Source organism: Chelonia mydas, chromosome 7 (assembly GCF_015237465.2).
Source record: "Chelonia mydas isolate rCheMyd1 chromosome 7, rCheMyd1.pri.v2, whole genome shotgun sequence".
Lineage (NCBI taxonomy): Eukaryota > Metazoa > Chordata > Testudines > Cheloniidae > Chelonia > Chelonia mydas.
The window spans coordinates 23,565,615-23,580,332 of NC_057853.1; positions in this window are offsets into that span (position 1 = coordinate 23,565,615).

Genomic DNA, 14,718 nt, shown 5'->3' on the forward strand with positions numbered 1-14,718 from the left:
GGGGGGATAACCGCAGGGCTTGGCTACCCCTCTGATACGCACAGTGCAACAAGCACAGCCTTTGTCTGCTTTCCACCAGGCTAAGGACCCCAAAGCACAGCACTCCCTGAGTGGGGCTGGGGGCAGCAGTGCTGTGAAAGACAGCACTGCAGCCGCCGTAGCCTCAGAAGAGATCCAGCAGCACGGCAGGCTCCACTCCATGCTGCGCCACGCCAATATGGGAAGCAGCAGTCATCTCCATGCCTCTTTCAATCCTTTGTCACTCAGCTGAGGGTGCCTACAAGGGGGCCCACTGGTGCCAGCGCTGGGATATGGACACCTGCCCAATGCCCATTCTGGACTGATCCACCCACTCCTTTCACACGAGCTGCCAGACAGCCTCACTGATGGGCCACTGCAGATGGGGAACAGAAACACGAGGGGATTCCTCTGAGCCATTCAGCTCCTTCAACAAGGTAGCCAGGCAAAGTGGCCATGTGGAGGTCATGCAGCACCTCCCGCCACTACCCTAAGACAGATTAGAAAAGTGTCCCCCACCCTAGGGAGCGGCGGGGGGTTGCTGTGCACTGAGAGGGATCCATGCCCCAGGACTGGAAGGGCCAGCGTTTCACTGGGGTGTTCAGGCCTTCGGCAGCAATGCAAACACCCCATCTGCAAGAGCAGGGAGTAAGGGTACGTTGACAGAGGTTGTTTGAACAGCTGCCCAGGCTATCGAGCATCCACTGAAAATCCTGCCTCACAAGCCCTTGGGCAGAAGAGCGACTGATTCCCTTTGCTTAGCAGCACGTACCTAGGTACCTAACTAGCCTCTGTTGCTGCTGGATCTGCGCACTCAGGCCCTGTCCAGAGACGCACAGGTTAGAAACTGCACAGCTCCGCCTCTAATTACTGATGTGCTGCAAGAGGGATACGTTCTGTACCAGACGGGGCGGCTCACCAGGTGGGTCAGACCCACGGCAGCTCTGCAGGGAAGGTGCAGCGGGCTCGGCTGGCCCAGATAAATATGACTAACAGTACTTATCAGACCATAAAAGGGAAACTCTTGCCTCTAAAAGGCAGCTTAATTAGCAGCCTTGAGGGCACTTTGGCACTGCTTGAATTAAAGCTGAACAGACAAACCCTGTCTCTCGAGGCAAGCATGCTCCGTGGACCTGTTTTATAGGCAGCATAGGGTGCCAAGTCATTGGCTCCTGTCCCAGGGCACAGGCATGTTGAGTGCAGGATGAACGGCTCTGTGCTAGTCCTTGTACCTCACTTGCTGCCATGCAGGGAAATGAGGTGCAGGAAACCAAGAGATTGGGAACTGACTGTGAGTGGGGTGAGCAAGGAGGGACAGGTGTCTTGGCCAGTATGGCCATTAAGTCAGCTGAGCTGCTGTGGTGGGTTGTTTGGGATCTTATGGGGCAGCAAGGGGGTTACGTTTTTGGGCAAATGTTAGTGCTTATAAAAATGAGGAAGTGACAGAGCTAGCTGGAGTCAGGCACAGCACACAGCTCTGCTGGCGCCCCTTGCTCCTGGCCTATTGCACCACCAATATTCTAGGTCCCCCATACCTCGGTCGATGCCCCTCGGTCCTGCTGCTGTTCCACTCCCAGAGCTCCCCTTGTCCAGAGACCTGCAATGCTCTGCAATTGAGCCGGGCTTTACGGATGCAAACAAACAGCCCCAAGAGTTAGGCTGAGCCCCCGCACCCCAAACTCATTGCGCAGAAGGCCAAATGCAGACTGGAAATAAGATTTCTGGCCTTTGTGGGTGCAGCCTTTTACATATGGGACATGGCTTGTAAGCACCCATCTCAGCTGGCGGCAGCTGTGATCAGGATTAACCCACTAGCCCCTCAGCAACAGCTGTGTATCTGGTGTGTCATCTTGTTCCAAGACTAGACCTGTGTGGCTCTCACGCAAGAGCTCTCCCAACAAGGACAGCACAGAGGGGTTGCAAGGAAACAGGCAGGAGGAGCATAAGGGAGAAGAGTTCTCTGCGGTCCCTGCAGCCAGGAAAACATGAATGAATCCAGCTGCAACTGCTCATTCATTCAGACTTGTGTAGGCTGCAGCTTCGTATCTGCAGAGCGTGACTCAACACGCGTCCTGGCTGAGGCAGGGGCCGGTGTCCAATTCAGCAGCTGGGCCAGGGAGCCGGCTCTGACAATGCCGTCCCAAGAGCTGCATTCCTTCTAGACCTGTGTAGCCTGATAGCCACTCCCGCTGTACAACCCAGCCCACTGGTAGCAAACCTCAGGACACAGCCACCTAGCGCACCCCTGCAGGACCCTGAGCCATGAGCATGGGGGTGTGAGTGAGACACGCTGCCCCTTCCCAGGCCACAGCTCAGATGTAGGCAGGAATAAGGGCAGCTGTTTAAGCCAATAGCTAGAAGAAGGCCTGCTACCTCCTGGCTAGCCCAGGCAGGGCCCCTCAGAGAAGTGATGACAACCACCACCTTACCTTCCACTAGTGCAGGGGTAGGCAAGCTATGGCATGCATGCCAAAGGCGGCACGCGAGCTGATTTTCAGTGGCACTCACACTGCCCGGGTCCTGGCCACCGGTCCGGGGGGGCTCTGCATTTTAAATTTAATTTTAAATGAAGCTTCTTAAACATTTTTAAAACCTTATTTACTTTACATAGAACAATAGTTTAGTTATGTATTATAGACTGATAGAAAGAGACCTTCTAAAAATGTTAAAATGTATCACTGGCACGTGAAACCTTAAATTAGAGTGAATAAATGAACACTCGGCACACCACTTCTAAAAGATTGCCGACCCCTGCACTAGTGTCTTATGTCTCAAAGTAACCCAGAGCCGTTCCAGGTTGCTCCCATCACCACACACACATACACGAGGGAGATAGAGCCTGGATCAGTGCCCCAGGAATCCATTTCTGTCACAGGCTCAGGTGGGTCTTAGGCCTGAGGACAGTGGGTTATGGCCCCCTCTGGAGCCTGGGAGTACAGAGGGGTGATGCCAGCTTGCCCTTCCTCTGGGGTTGACTGCACTCATCCCAAAATGATGGCCGCAGGGGGAGAGGCGGGGTAAGGAAAGCCCTCGAGAGTCAATAACGGACTTTGCAGTGAGGCCGGGGTTGGTGCATCGGGTCCCATCCCATCTCATCCCCAGAGACGCAGTGCAGCCCAGAGGAGCGAGGTGGCTCGTGCTGCTGTCACCTGGTACAGCAGTTCAGAGTTACACAGGAGTGTCAGGGTCCGGCCTCAGCACTGCATGGGGAGGCTGGGTTGCCGATGGAGGTACCGTGCAGGATGGGATGGCCCTCAGGCACTCAAGCCCTTCCCTTTGTGTGCGCAACAGGATGTGACCAGACACCCCTTCAGATGACTCACTGTGTGCGCATCGCTGCAGTTCCACCTTGCCCCAGGCTTTCGGTGGCATCCACAGGCAACAGCTCTAGCAAACCAAAAGAAAGTTTGCCCCCAGCCGAGCTGGAAGCTGAGCTCAGCCCAGCCGCATGGTGGTGTAGGCAGGTCTTACACCCACCAGTTGCAGGAAGAGGGCTCTGACATTCAAAGCACGCAAATATAGTTGATTGAGAAAGCAGGCAGCCCATGGGAGCTGGGGAGGAGGAGCTCTTCCCCTTGGTACTGAGGGTCTGGCCCAGGAGATTGATGGCCTCAGTGCTTGGCAGTGGAGCTGTGAGGATCTCTTTGAACATGTGTGCATGGGGGAGGAGAGGACTCCGCATCTGGGTTAACTCCAGTGCCAGATCTGGATTTCCCTGCCTTTGAAAGCTGTAAGCGGCAGGTCAGCTCCTTGCTTGGTTTACGTGGCCTAAGCCAAGTCTAAGGAGCAACATCTGCCTCCCACTACCTCCAGGATGCAGCACAGGGCCCTGGCCCAGCTGGTTATCCTCTGAGTGAGATTGCAGGAATTGCACGCCCCTGCCTTGAAGGCTGCTCTGGCTAGGTTTAAGATTCCTGCCTGCCCACGCAGCCCTGCAGCGCCTCACGCTGCTCACAGGCCCAAGGAATCACCACAGCTCCAGATCATCGGGGCTTGGGCATGACTTAGGGGGTTGGAGAAACTCCTATTAGGGCAGTTCTGAGGCAGGGCCCATGGGTGTCACATTGGGCCCTTTGCCAATACCCTAGCTGTTGGGTAAAAACCAAAGTGGCCTTTAGAAGCAGCTGGCACCTGTGGAAAAGCAAAGGGGCTCCTCCCTAGGCAGCTCTCACTGTGCCCCACTGAACAGGCTGGAAGGAGCTGTTCCCCATTCTGCTTCCCAATTCACTCTCCACTCTGCTCTGGAGCCAGGAGTTGCCATGGACCACGGGGTGGTGAGCGTTGGTGTGCTTTGAATAGACCTGCAACAAGCAGAGCTCTCCCTAAACCCTGCTGTTATGGGCCCTGCTGGCAGGCATGGGGGGAGGGGAAGATGCTCCAGGACTCCTGCTCCAGCCCCTGGATCTTGGGGGAAGAGTAACACCGCAATGGTGAACGCAAGAGGGAAATTAAAGGAAGTGAGGGAGCGGTGGAGAGGTGCTAATGAATGGATGGAATTGAACGAAGGGGGAAGCTGCCCTCCTAGGTTTAAACTGGAGCTCAGCAGCCGTTCGTTCTGCACCGAGAAGGAAAGGAGAGCCAAGTGCTGAGCCTGGGAATCTGGAGCCGTGCCCCGTGTGCTGCTAGTGGCTGTACTTTACTAGCTGCTTGGCTTCCTGGGGCAGTACTGAGTTCGACTGAGATTTATGATGATCCTATTCAGGAGCTGGGTATTTTTCCCCAGGACCATGGCACTGGGCAGCTTTCCAGATGCCAGAACACAGGGCTGGTGCATTCCCATGTCGGAAGGGAAGGCTAGTTACTACGAATCGTATTTAGAGCTTGCAGGAGCCAGTGCAGCCTCTGCTGCTCCTGCACTAACTCCATACTTGCCAAGATACAGAGGTGGTGGCACCGGGTGCTCAGTGCCAGCCTCCTCTGGCAGCAGAATGCCAGGGGCTGGGAAGGGGAGCAGTCCCATGACCTCATTTCTATAGCACCTGCCCTTTGGAGACGTTTACAGCGTTTCATGAGGGATTGAAATAAAGTTCCCCGTAATTTATAAACAAACCCTTCCAACCTTTCTGGTGCAGAGCTTGGAGCCCAGCAACCAGAGCAGCCCTGTACTCCCACACAAACAGGAAGAGAGGGGGAAGGGGTAAATGGAGGCAGGCCTGCTCCCCTACAGAAATTCTCTGGCTAGGTGCCCCAAGGTGGGAAGGGTCATGCCCTCGCTAGTATCCAGCGGGCAACATCGCGGATTTCTTCACACATGCCGCTGGCAGGCCCAGTGTTAGAGGGGAGAGCTACCTTCTTTTGTTTGGCCTCCAAGGGAATTCTGGGTAACCCAGACTGTGAGACCAGAGGCACTGGTGCCGCCTGCTAGTCTACAAACCCCCATCCAGTAACAGCTTTCCAGAGGAGTTGACAGATCCATGTGACACAGGAAAAATTCACACAATTCACACTCTTCAACGTCCACAGACACCACCTCCACTATTAGCCCCCACTCTCCAATTGCCTCAGTCCTGACCTCTGGGGACTGGGAAGGGCATTCATTCGCCACAACCCATCCAAGTCTTCTGCACAGTCTGCCAAGATGATGGCCAGTTACTACCAGCAGTGTTGGCTTTGTGACGAGGAAGCCTCCGAACCACGAACTTATCTCACAGGCTAGCAAAACGGCCATGAGATGGTTCTGGCTTTGGACCACTATCATCTTAGGCTGGATTAGAAGTGGCCTACTAGGGTAAAAGGTTCCATATCTCATTCCAAGATCAGCCACTCCCCCCTTTTATTACTGACTTACAGATCTCTGTTGAACAGTTCAGTGTTATCACATTGTAACTGCTCAATGGTGTACCTGCTTCTCCTGCAAACATATTTCAGGATTCACATTGTGGATCCAGTAATTCAATAAAATCACCTCAGGACCCACTGCAGTTTATGGTGAAAGCCCCATTTTTAACAAAGGTGACGAAGTGGGACTGTTCTTAATGTTTCCTCTGAATAATGTGGGGGTGCCTCAGTTTCTCCTATGCAGTTCTTAAGTATCTAGGGGGTGGGATAAGGGTGTATGATCATTGCAGAGCCCTACAGGGCAGGTGTGTGCAGGGGTCTGGACACAGAGAATGGCCGACACCCTGTTTCCTGGCAACTGATGGCCTGGGCCCTTCCTCCCCTGCAAGGTGAGAGCTAAAGGGTTGGAGAACAAAGGAATCAGGTGACCTCCTGGCCCAGGAAAGGGACAAAGCCCAGAGGAGGAAGGGCTGGAGAGAGTTTCAGTTTTGGGGCTGGCTGGGACATGGAGTGAAGTGCAGATGTGGTTGTCTGGCTCACTGCTCCCCAAAATGGACCCAGCTGAGGGGTCCCATTCTCTGCACCTGCAAGCTCTGTTTTAGACTATGTTCCTGTCATCTAATAAACCTCTGTTTTACTGGCTGGCTGAGAGTCACGTCCGTCTGCAAAGTTGGGGTGCAGGACCGTCTGGCTTCCCCAGGAGCCCTGCCTGAGCGGACTCGCTGTGGGAAGCGCACGGAGGGGCAGAGGATGCTGAATGCTCCGAGGTCAGACCCAGGAAGGTGGAAGCTGTGTGTCCTGAAGACAGGCTGCTCACAGAAAGGAGACTTCCCCAGAGTCCGGACTGGCTATGCAGGGAGCATTTCCACAGCATCGCCTGGGGACTCCGTGACACCTAGTTTGACCCCAAAAGCTTAGAACGTGTTCTTCAGCACTAGACACCTGTTGGTACAGAGAACTAAGTGGCCCCAGGTACCTATGTCATTACAAGTCATAATTTATGTAAGTTAACCAGCAAGGATGGTGACAGGCACTTTAGAAAGCAGCTTAATGGTGAGCATGAGGAGCATGCACTCACATGGATCTGAACAGGATAGCCATTGCACCACATTGTAACAATAGGACACTTGACCTGAGATAGGCAGGGACACAGCTAATGTTAGCATACACGCCTAGAATGCAACGTATCCTATAGGAAGCTTCAGGGAAGAGGGTATTTTTAAAAAGTCCCATAGAGAGGATGACTAGCAAACTGGTCAGAGATCAAACCCAGGAGAAGGATGCTCTGATAATAGAACAATGAGGTCTCTGCCAGAGATTTGCTGCAGCCATTTCATAGATAGGGCAGAGCAGGCACATAGATGGTGCATGCTTCTTTGCAGCAAGGCTGCTTTTCCAGCCAAAAATAGAGTTCTGCATTTTCACACCACTAACTTGCCTATTAACACATGGTATTGGGAAATAGGAGGATCCCCACCCATGAATCCAGCTGTTTTTTGTTACAGCAGTAGTCATTTCACACATCAGCAGCTTATATAACCCCTCATCGGAGCCTAAGATAAAGTTTTTATGGTCATTAGGCAATCAAAGCAGCTGAAGTACTGGGCTAAGGTGGCAGATAGAGAAGCAACCCCTCAGGTTTCCCAGGAAAGTCTGGGTCTCTTGCTCCCACCCAATGAGACAAGAATATACAGCAGCAAGCACAGCCGCCCATAGTACTGTAGCGAAGGGACCCAGGTGGTGTTTAAGGAGATTTATGAAGTTGGCATGACAAGGCATGTCCCAAGTGTTCTGCCTTTGGAGGTTGGTTCTTCTGTTCATCCTTCAGCTTTTTGGAGGGGTGCCCATGCAAGAAGAAAGGACAAAACAAACACCACCTTGCCCCACCAGGATGAATGTCTGTCACCATGGGAACCCCTCCCATGCACAGCCCCATCCAAGATGGCCTCATACTGCCACAAAACAGACAGACCACATCATCCTGCTCAGCTGTTTTGCCAGCAGCATATTTGATTGCCTGGCTGGGGTGTGAGGCTTTGGAAAGTTGTTTTTCTGCCCTTAGGAAGTGGCTGGCAAATGCAGCACCACGGCATCCACTTGGGCTGACACAATTTTTTGTCCCTGCTTACTTCCCCTCATTGGAGGAACTTGAGTGAGTCCTTCATTCTAACAGCCATAAGCCGGCTGGAACAGTATGGGGTGCTAGACCACATCCAAGGACCATACAGTCAGACCAGCCCAACACTTTGGCTGGAAGGTAATGCTGAACAGCGATTACATGGCTTGCAACACAAATTCACACCCAGACAGGATTTCTGTGCTGGTGCATGAACTTGGGTCTCTTTCAATGTCCTAACTAACAGAGACGACGAACAGCTTCTCCTGCATGTCTGAACCTCTTGATGCAGGATCCAAGATCTCCATCATTCCCCAAAGCAGCAGACAAAATCCTGCCTTCAGAAAACAAGGGCCACTGACTAACTCACATGAGACTTCTCCCGACCTGAGCTAGAGTTGCTTTGCTGAGGCCGTGTCACTGAAAGTCAGGCAGTGTAAATGCTGTTTGTTGGCACTTTTGCCAATCAAATACTTCCATGCCCTCTGAGCGGGGTTCCTGTTGTCAACAGGAGAGCGCTCCTGCCGACAACGAGCTGTTTACACTGCCACTTGCTGCGGCAAAACTTTCAGCTTTCAGGGGGAAGGGGAGCGGGGGGGGGGGTTAAGCATCTGTGAAGGACAAAAATTGTCGTCGTTCAATTGGCAGTGTAGACAAAGCCTAACTCATCAGCAAATTCTGCTCCTTCGGACCCCTGGAAACCCAGGTGCCAGCTTCAGACATGAGGTCTCTAGTAGAGAAATCCATGGCTCACGCTCTTGGCCCTTTAAGCAGCTGCATGCACCAGACTGCACTGGGAGATGTTTATATTACAATGTCACAACAGCCCTGCCAAGTTCCGCACATCTGGAGTCTAAGTACACAAAGCCAGGAAGAGCAGGCCTGGGAGTCACAGCATCCCAAGAAGCGTCTTCTGCTCTGCAGTCCCCAGGGCCCCAGGGTTAGGTGTATTAGTACTAGTGCCACGTGGATCCCACAGAGTTGGGTTATGCATCAAAAGAGGCAGATACTTAGGCAGAGCTTAGCAGATGCTTTGGTCTTAGTCTCTCGAGAACCAGCACGCTGGAGATTGCTGACCCTTCTTGGAGTTGTCTAGGCTGCACATCTCTGGGGAGAAGCTGCTTCTGTGGACCCTGTGTCACTTCTACTCCCAGTTGAAGGCAGAGGCACCGGCACCCCTGCAAACACTAACTGACCCAGCTTCCGTGCACCTAAAGAAGGCTGGGTTTTATTTCCTATAACCCTGCTCCCTTCCCACTTTAACTGCTGCAGGAGCTTCCCCTTTGCCAGAATTCATTCAACAATCCAATACCTCACTTATCTATGCATCAATAGCATCCCAAATCAATGTTTTGTGAGTGGACCATGTCTTCTGACCCCCCTTCTGACCTTTGACCTCTGCTGAAAAACAATCTTGATTGTGGCTGCCTGGCAAGGAACCAGACAAAAATCCTTCAGGGATTTGAAGCAAAATCTTCCATAATAAGCAACATCATGCTCACACTGCAACTAGAGCTGCTTATTGTCCTATTACATCCTTGACAGAGGAAAAGGATGCTGCTTCTTGTAGCAGTTGAGCTACCAGGCTGCAACTGCTGAGGTTAAGGAGTGAAGTGTGTTAAACCACTAGCCTAGCCAAGCCAAGCGGAACAGTAGCCACTCTTCCCGTTGGGCAGCACCCCACCCTGCACTGTCTGAACAGATTTCAGAGTAACAGCCGTGTTAGTCTGTATTCGTAAAAAGAAAAGGAGTACTTGTGGCACCTTAGAGACTAACCAGTTTATTTGAGCATGAGCTTTCGTGAGCTACAGCTCACTTCATCGGATGCATAGCAGATTGCTATGCATAGCATTGCTATGCATCCGATGAAGTGAGCTGTAGCTCACGAAAGCTCATGCTCAAATAAACTGGTTAGTCTCTAAGGTGCCATTTGTCTGAACAGAGTCTTTGGGGGCACTGCTAGCTGCCCAGGTGAAGACTCTCACTTTGAAATCTTCCCTGTAATGCCTGTCCTGCTCAGGCCAGGATCTATTGTAATGGCTCATCCCCTGTTCTGGACTACCATCTCCAACCTAGAACCTCTTACTCCCTGTAGTGCCTCAGGCAGTGAGTGGCTGGCTGTGTCACTCTACCTGCAGGATGGGAAGAAAGCCTTCCCATTAGTGCAGCTCACACAGCATGTCTGTTTGCTCCTGGACCACCCAAAGGAATCCAGTACTAATCCAGCCAAGCTTTGTGGCACACCTGAGACTGGGATTGCAGCTGTCACTTTTGACATGAAGGAAGTGAACAACGTCGCTTGAGAACATAAGGCTGCCACCTAAGAGAACCTCCCCTTCCAAGGGCCAGCCTTCTACACCAGCATGAGAGCAGGAATTACCAAACAGCGCCTTGGCCCTGGCCAGCATGCTGAGCCCCTGGGAAGGTGTCAATCCCACAGTCCCCCCTCTGGCTAAACTACAAATAGCTTTGATAGACCTCAAAGCAGAAGGTCCCCATCCAGGCATCCTCAGCTGAGAGAAAGATCTTAATGCTAGGCCTAGGGGGACAGCGGGGAGATAAGCTTAAGCAGAGAGGAAGAGAAATGAGGAACCTCTGTAGAGAGCAGCTGAAGAGAGAAGAGCAGAATTCTTAAGTCCCAGTATTACTCCCTTCCCCAGCCAATAGTAAGTATTGAGGAAAGGCAGAGACTGAAACCAAATCTTGCCCTTGAGCTGCACGTTGCCCCATCCCAAATCAACTACACAAGGACAGTGGGTGGGGCTGGGACATAGCTGGCGGTCAGGCTCGAGAAGACCGTTCTCCACCTCTCTCTCTCCTCCAAACTACCAGACACTCTACATCAGCATCTCTTTTTTCCCCCAAGAAGGATCATTTCTGCTCCAAGCAAGTCTAGGATACTGCAACTATCCCTTACGGACCAGAGCTCAGAAGCTGGGGACACTCCCAAGACTAGCTCCAGCACTGATTTCTTGCCAGTTTTTGTAGTGTGTGGGAGAAGTGAGATTTAGTGACTCTGCATCAGGAGTTAGCAGAGCCTGCAGGTTCCTAGGAGTTAATGGGTCATATAGCACATTGCTAGGGGGGCATATCTTTGAGGACTTCACAGCTCAGATCATCATCCAAGTGCTCATTCACTGTGGTGCAGCCAAATGCAAGCCGCAGTAACACATCTACTAAAGAAAGCCCTAATGCGAGGAGCTAGTTCATTCACTCCAACAGAACAAGTGGAAGCAGGCCAGACCTACAGCTCCATCTAGGTACTTAGATGGCTTCATCACCAGAGTGCCTCAGTCAATGCATTTGTAACTTCAACAACCCTGAGTGGTAGCAATGTATAATCCCCATTGCACAGATGGGAATGGAATCACAAGGTGCTTTAAGTAATTTGGCTAAGGTCACACAGGAAGTCTGGCTGAGCCAGGAAGTGAATCTAGTCTCCCATCCACTAGCCCATCTTCCTCCCCACCCAGCTCACAGGACAGCAGCATGTGTCTGCAAAGGGGTTGACACTTCGCAGGTGCATTTTTGACCTCAGCCATATTAAGAGAGTAGCTTCAATAAAGGTTAATCGACCAATAAGCCAGGTACTTTTGAGTGATAGCGACATGGGCTTCCCAGCCATACTGTTTCATGAGATCTCTCTCCCACTTGATTAGCTTTCCTCTTCGCTCCATTACTGGCCATGGCCAGGCCCTCATCCAATCAAAAGCTGCTGGCTGTACGCCATAGCACCTTAGACTAGCCACACAAGGCTCCAGAAGCCTGGGGGACAGAGGGAGGGAGAGCACACAAGGAGAAGCTGTTCCTTAAGCCTGTCCACATTGCCATTAAGGCTGCTAATTCAGTTACAGTACTGTCCATGCTGGGAACAGGAGTTGTTCAACAAGCATAAGCTTGACAGAACTGCTCTAAAGATCCTTCCTAGCGGAGTCTGAACATGTTTGAGCTTGCAAAGCATAGATGAACTGTGCTCCCATTTTAATCCCTGTTCCTATCTGAACAGATTGGAACTGTGCTAAACACTTGCCCCCTGCAGGCCTGATTCTCCTCACCCACTGCAAGCATCAGGAGTGGCTCTCAATCAGCAGCAGCAGAGGGAAGCTGGTAGAAAATAGAGAAACAGGCTCAGAGGATTAAGGCTCTTCTTCCAAAAGCTCTCCAGAATACAAGGGAACCAAGAACAAAGGCAGCTCTCTGCAGCTCCAGGGTTCTCTAAGGACAAGCACAGCTGCACATCTATGATTAGTGTCAACAATAATTTCCAAGGGGGGATAATTGAGTTCAGGTAAGGTAATTACAGACAATTGGCTGCTATGGACCATCCCTTGGCAAGAGATGGGTATTCCAAAAAGTCAGCTCTCACATATCAAAGAAGCTGCTTGTTCCAAAGGCAGATCCACCCTGCACAACTGAGGGTCTGGTTTCCTGGTCCCCAGTGTTCACATGCTGTTCTATACACCCCTGGGCGGGAAACACAGGCAGAGAATACTGCACGCTATCCTGGATACCTCTGAATTCTCTCATTTCCTAGCGAAGCACAGCAATGAAGGAATTTATTTAAAGCATTGGTTCTCAGACTCATTTAATCAGGCCCCCCTTCTTTGTGTCTGTAGTCAGTCATTTACGCCCGCCCACCCCAAGTACATATACCACCACCCAGCTCTGCAGGCAGAACAGAGAGCAGCAGCTATTGGCCGGGTGCCCAGCTCTGAAGGCAGCACTGCCTCCAGCAGCAGCACATAAGGGAGGGAGGCAATGTGAAAAGTGATATTTGTTAATGTCACTTTCCACAACAAACTTAGTGCCCCACTGCCATCCTTCTGTGCTGCTGTTGCCACTCCAGGGCTGACAACCCCCAGGTGAGGGACTGGGGGAGGGCAGCCTGAGTGGCAGGGCTCCAGCTGTCCCCTTTATTCCCCACTTCCTGGGTGTGCGTGGCCTTTCTGCACAGCCCCAGCCACCCAGGTCTGACAGCCAGAGCATGTTTTTTTTTTTAAATTATTATTTAAAAAAAGAGGGCAGCAGCTCCCTTGACACATTCCCATGCCTCCCCTGGGAGGCCTATCCCATAGTTTGAGAATGGCTGATTTAGAGGTATTGTTCAGCTAAATCACCATCAAGGGGCATAGGGGAGAGAAGGCAACTGTGCACAACTATGCAAAGGGCATAAGCATCAAAAAGGGAGCACTGTTTACAGTGGAGGAAGGGGCTGTAACTAGGAGTAATGGGAGAAAATGAAGCAGGGAAAAGTTGAGAGAGTATTAGAACAACATTAGCAGCATGGTCCAATAGACTGCAGAATAATCTTCCAAGGCAAGTAGCTAAAAATCATTTAACTCATTGAAAACTAGACTGGTCAAAGCCCTGCAGAACAATCCTGCATTGTCTGGGGGATGGAAGACTGATTTATTATGTCATCCAGGCCCTCTCTAATTTATCTGAAATTGCCCTGTTCCACAGAGTGTTCCCGCTCCTTCCTCTACTTGCTGCCACTGTCCCACACTAGCCCTTGGAACTTGGGAGGTGGGGGAAGGAGAGAGATGAGCCTCTCTCACACTTTCAAGATACACTGGTTATGCAAGACGTTTCCAAATGTGGATTTTCTCAGATCGAGGCTGCCCTGATGGGGCAGCACAGAGCAGTATTAGTAACAGGGACCCTGCCAACCACTTCAGAGTTGACACAGAAGAGTCCAGATGTCAAGTATATTGGGACTGGATTATTCAGCAACTCATTCTCAAGCCTCTTGTAAGAGTCTGAGCAAAAATCCATTGCAAGCCAGTAAGCAGAGGATTGAATTCCCATCACTATAGGCTCCCAACAGCAACCATCCCTATGTTCTCTACCAGGCTGCTTCTGTCTAAAGGCTGCACACAAAGGAAAAAGGTTAGTTGTGCAGTGAATAAATCCCTTTATTTTCCTTACAGCTGGTGGGCTGCTCAAGACACCATCAGCATTTCTAAAAGCCCTGATCGCCAAAGCATGCAGACACACTGGGGAACCTATAGACAAATACTGTTTCAACAATCCTCAGCCAAACCAGCAGCAAGAAGATTTCCCCATACTGCCTTGTAGCTAACAGGTAGTTCTTTCCAAAGAAGATAGTTTCTCTTCACTAGAGCTATCTGCTCAGGAATTGTCATGTGAAGGGTTACATAAATGGATTCCCATTTGCCCACCTTACAGCTGTCCTCTTCTACCTCCCACCAACTACAAAGCTTGCTGGCAGTATTAGACTCAACCAGCTGACCTAGCCCAGCTACAGGGCAGATGCAGCTAGGGAAGGCAACAAAGAGGGTTAGGGTCTAATTGCAGTCATAAACAGAGGTGGAATTGTTTATTGGTCCTACAAGGTTTCAGGCAAAAGGGAGCATGTTATTAAGTGTTCTGGGATTTAGATGTGTGTCTAACAAGCTAGAACTTGCAATGCTAGTTTCAGTTCAAACCGCATCAAGAATATTTAACAGTTTCAAACATGCCTAATACATGCAATGAGTTCGGAAACACCAATTCTCATTAAGAATCCAGATTTGGCACAAGTGGCTTAGCTCACTGGATTAGTCTTGAATTCTATGACTAACTCTTGGAAGATTTTACATTTTAAAATCCACTTGTCAGGGCAATGTCTAGAAATTAAGTGAGAATTCAATGAATATTTATATCCACAGAACAAAACTTTAAATAAAAAAACATGTTGCAATTTAAGAACAGGGAAATTCTGAGCTAGCGCCACCTCGTGGGAAGTATCTGCGTTACCACTGTGCAAAGCTTTTCAGCAGAAAGTGCTATTTGGGTCAATGAAC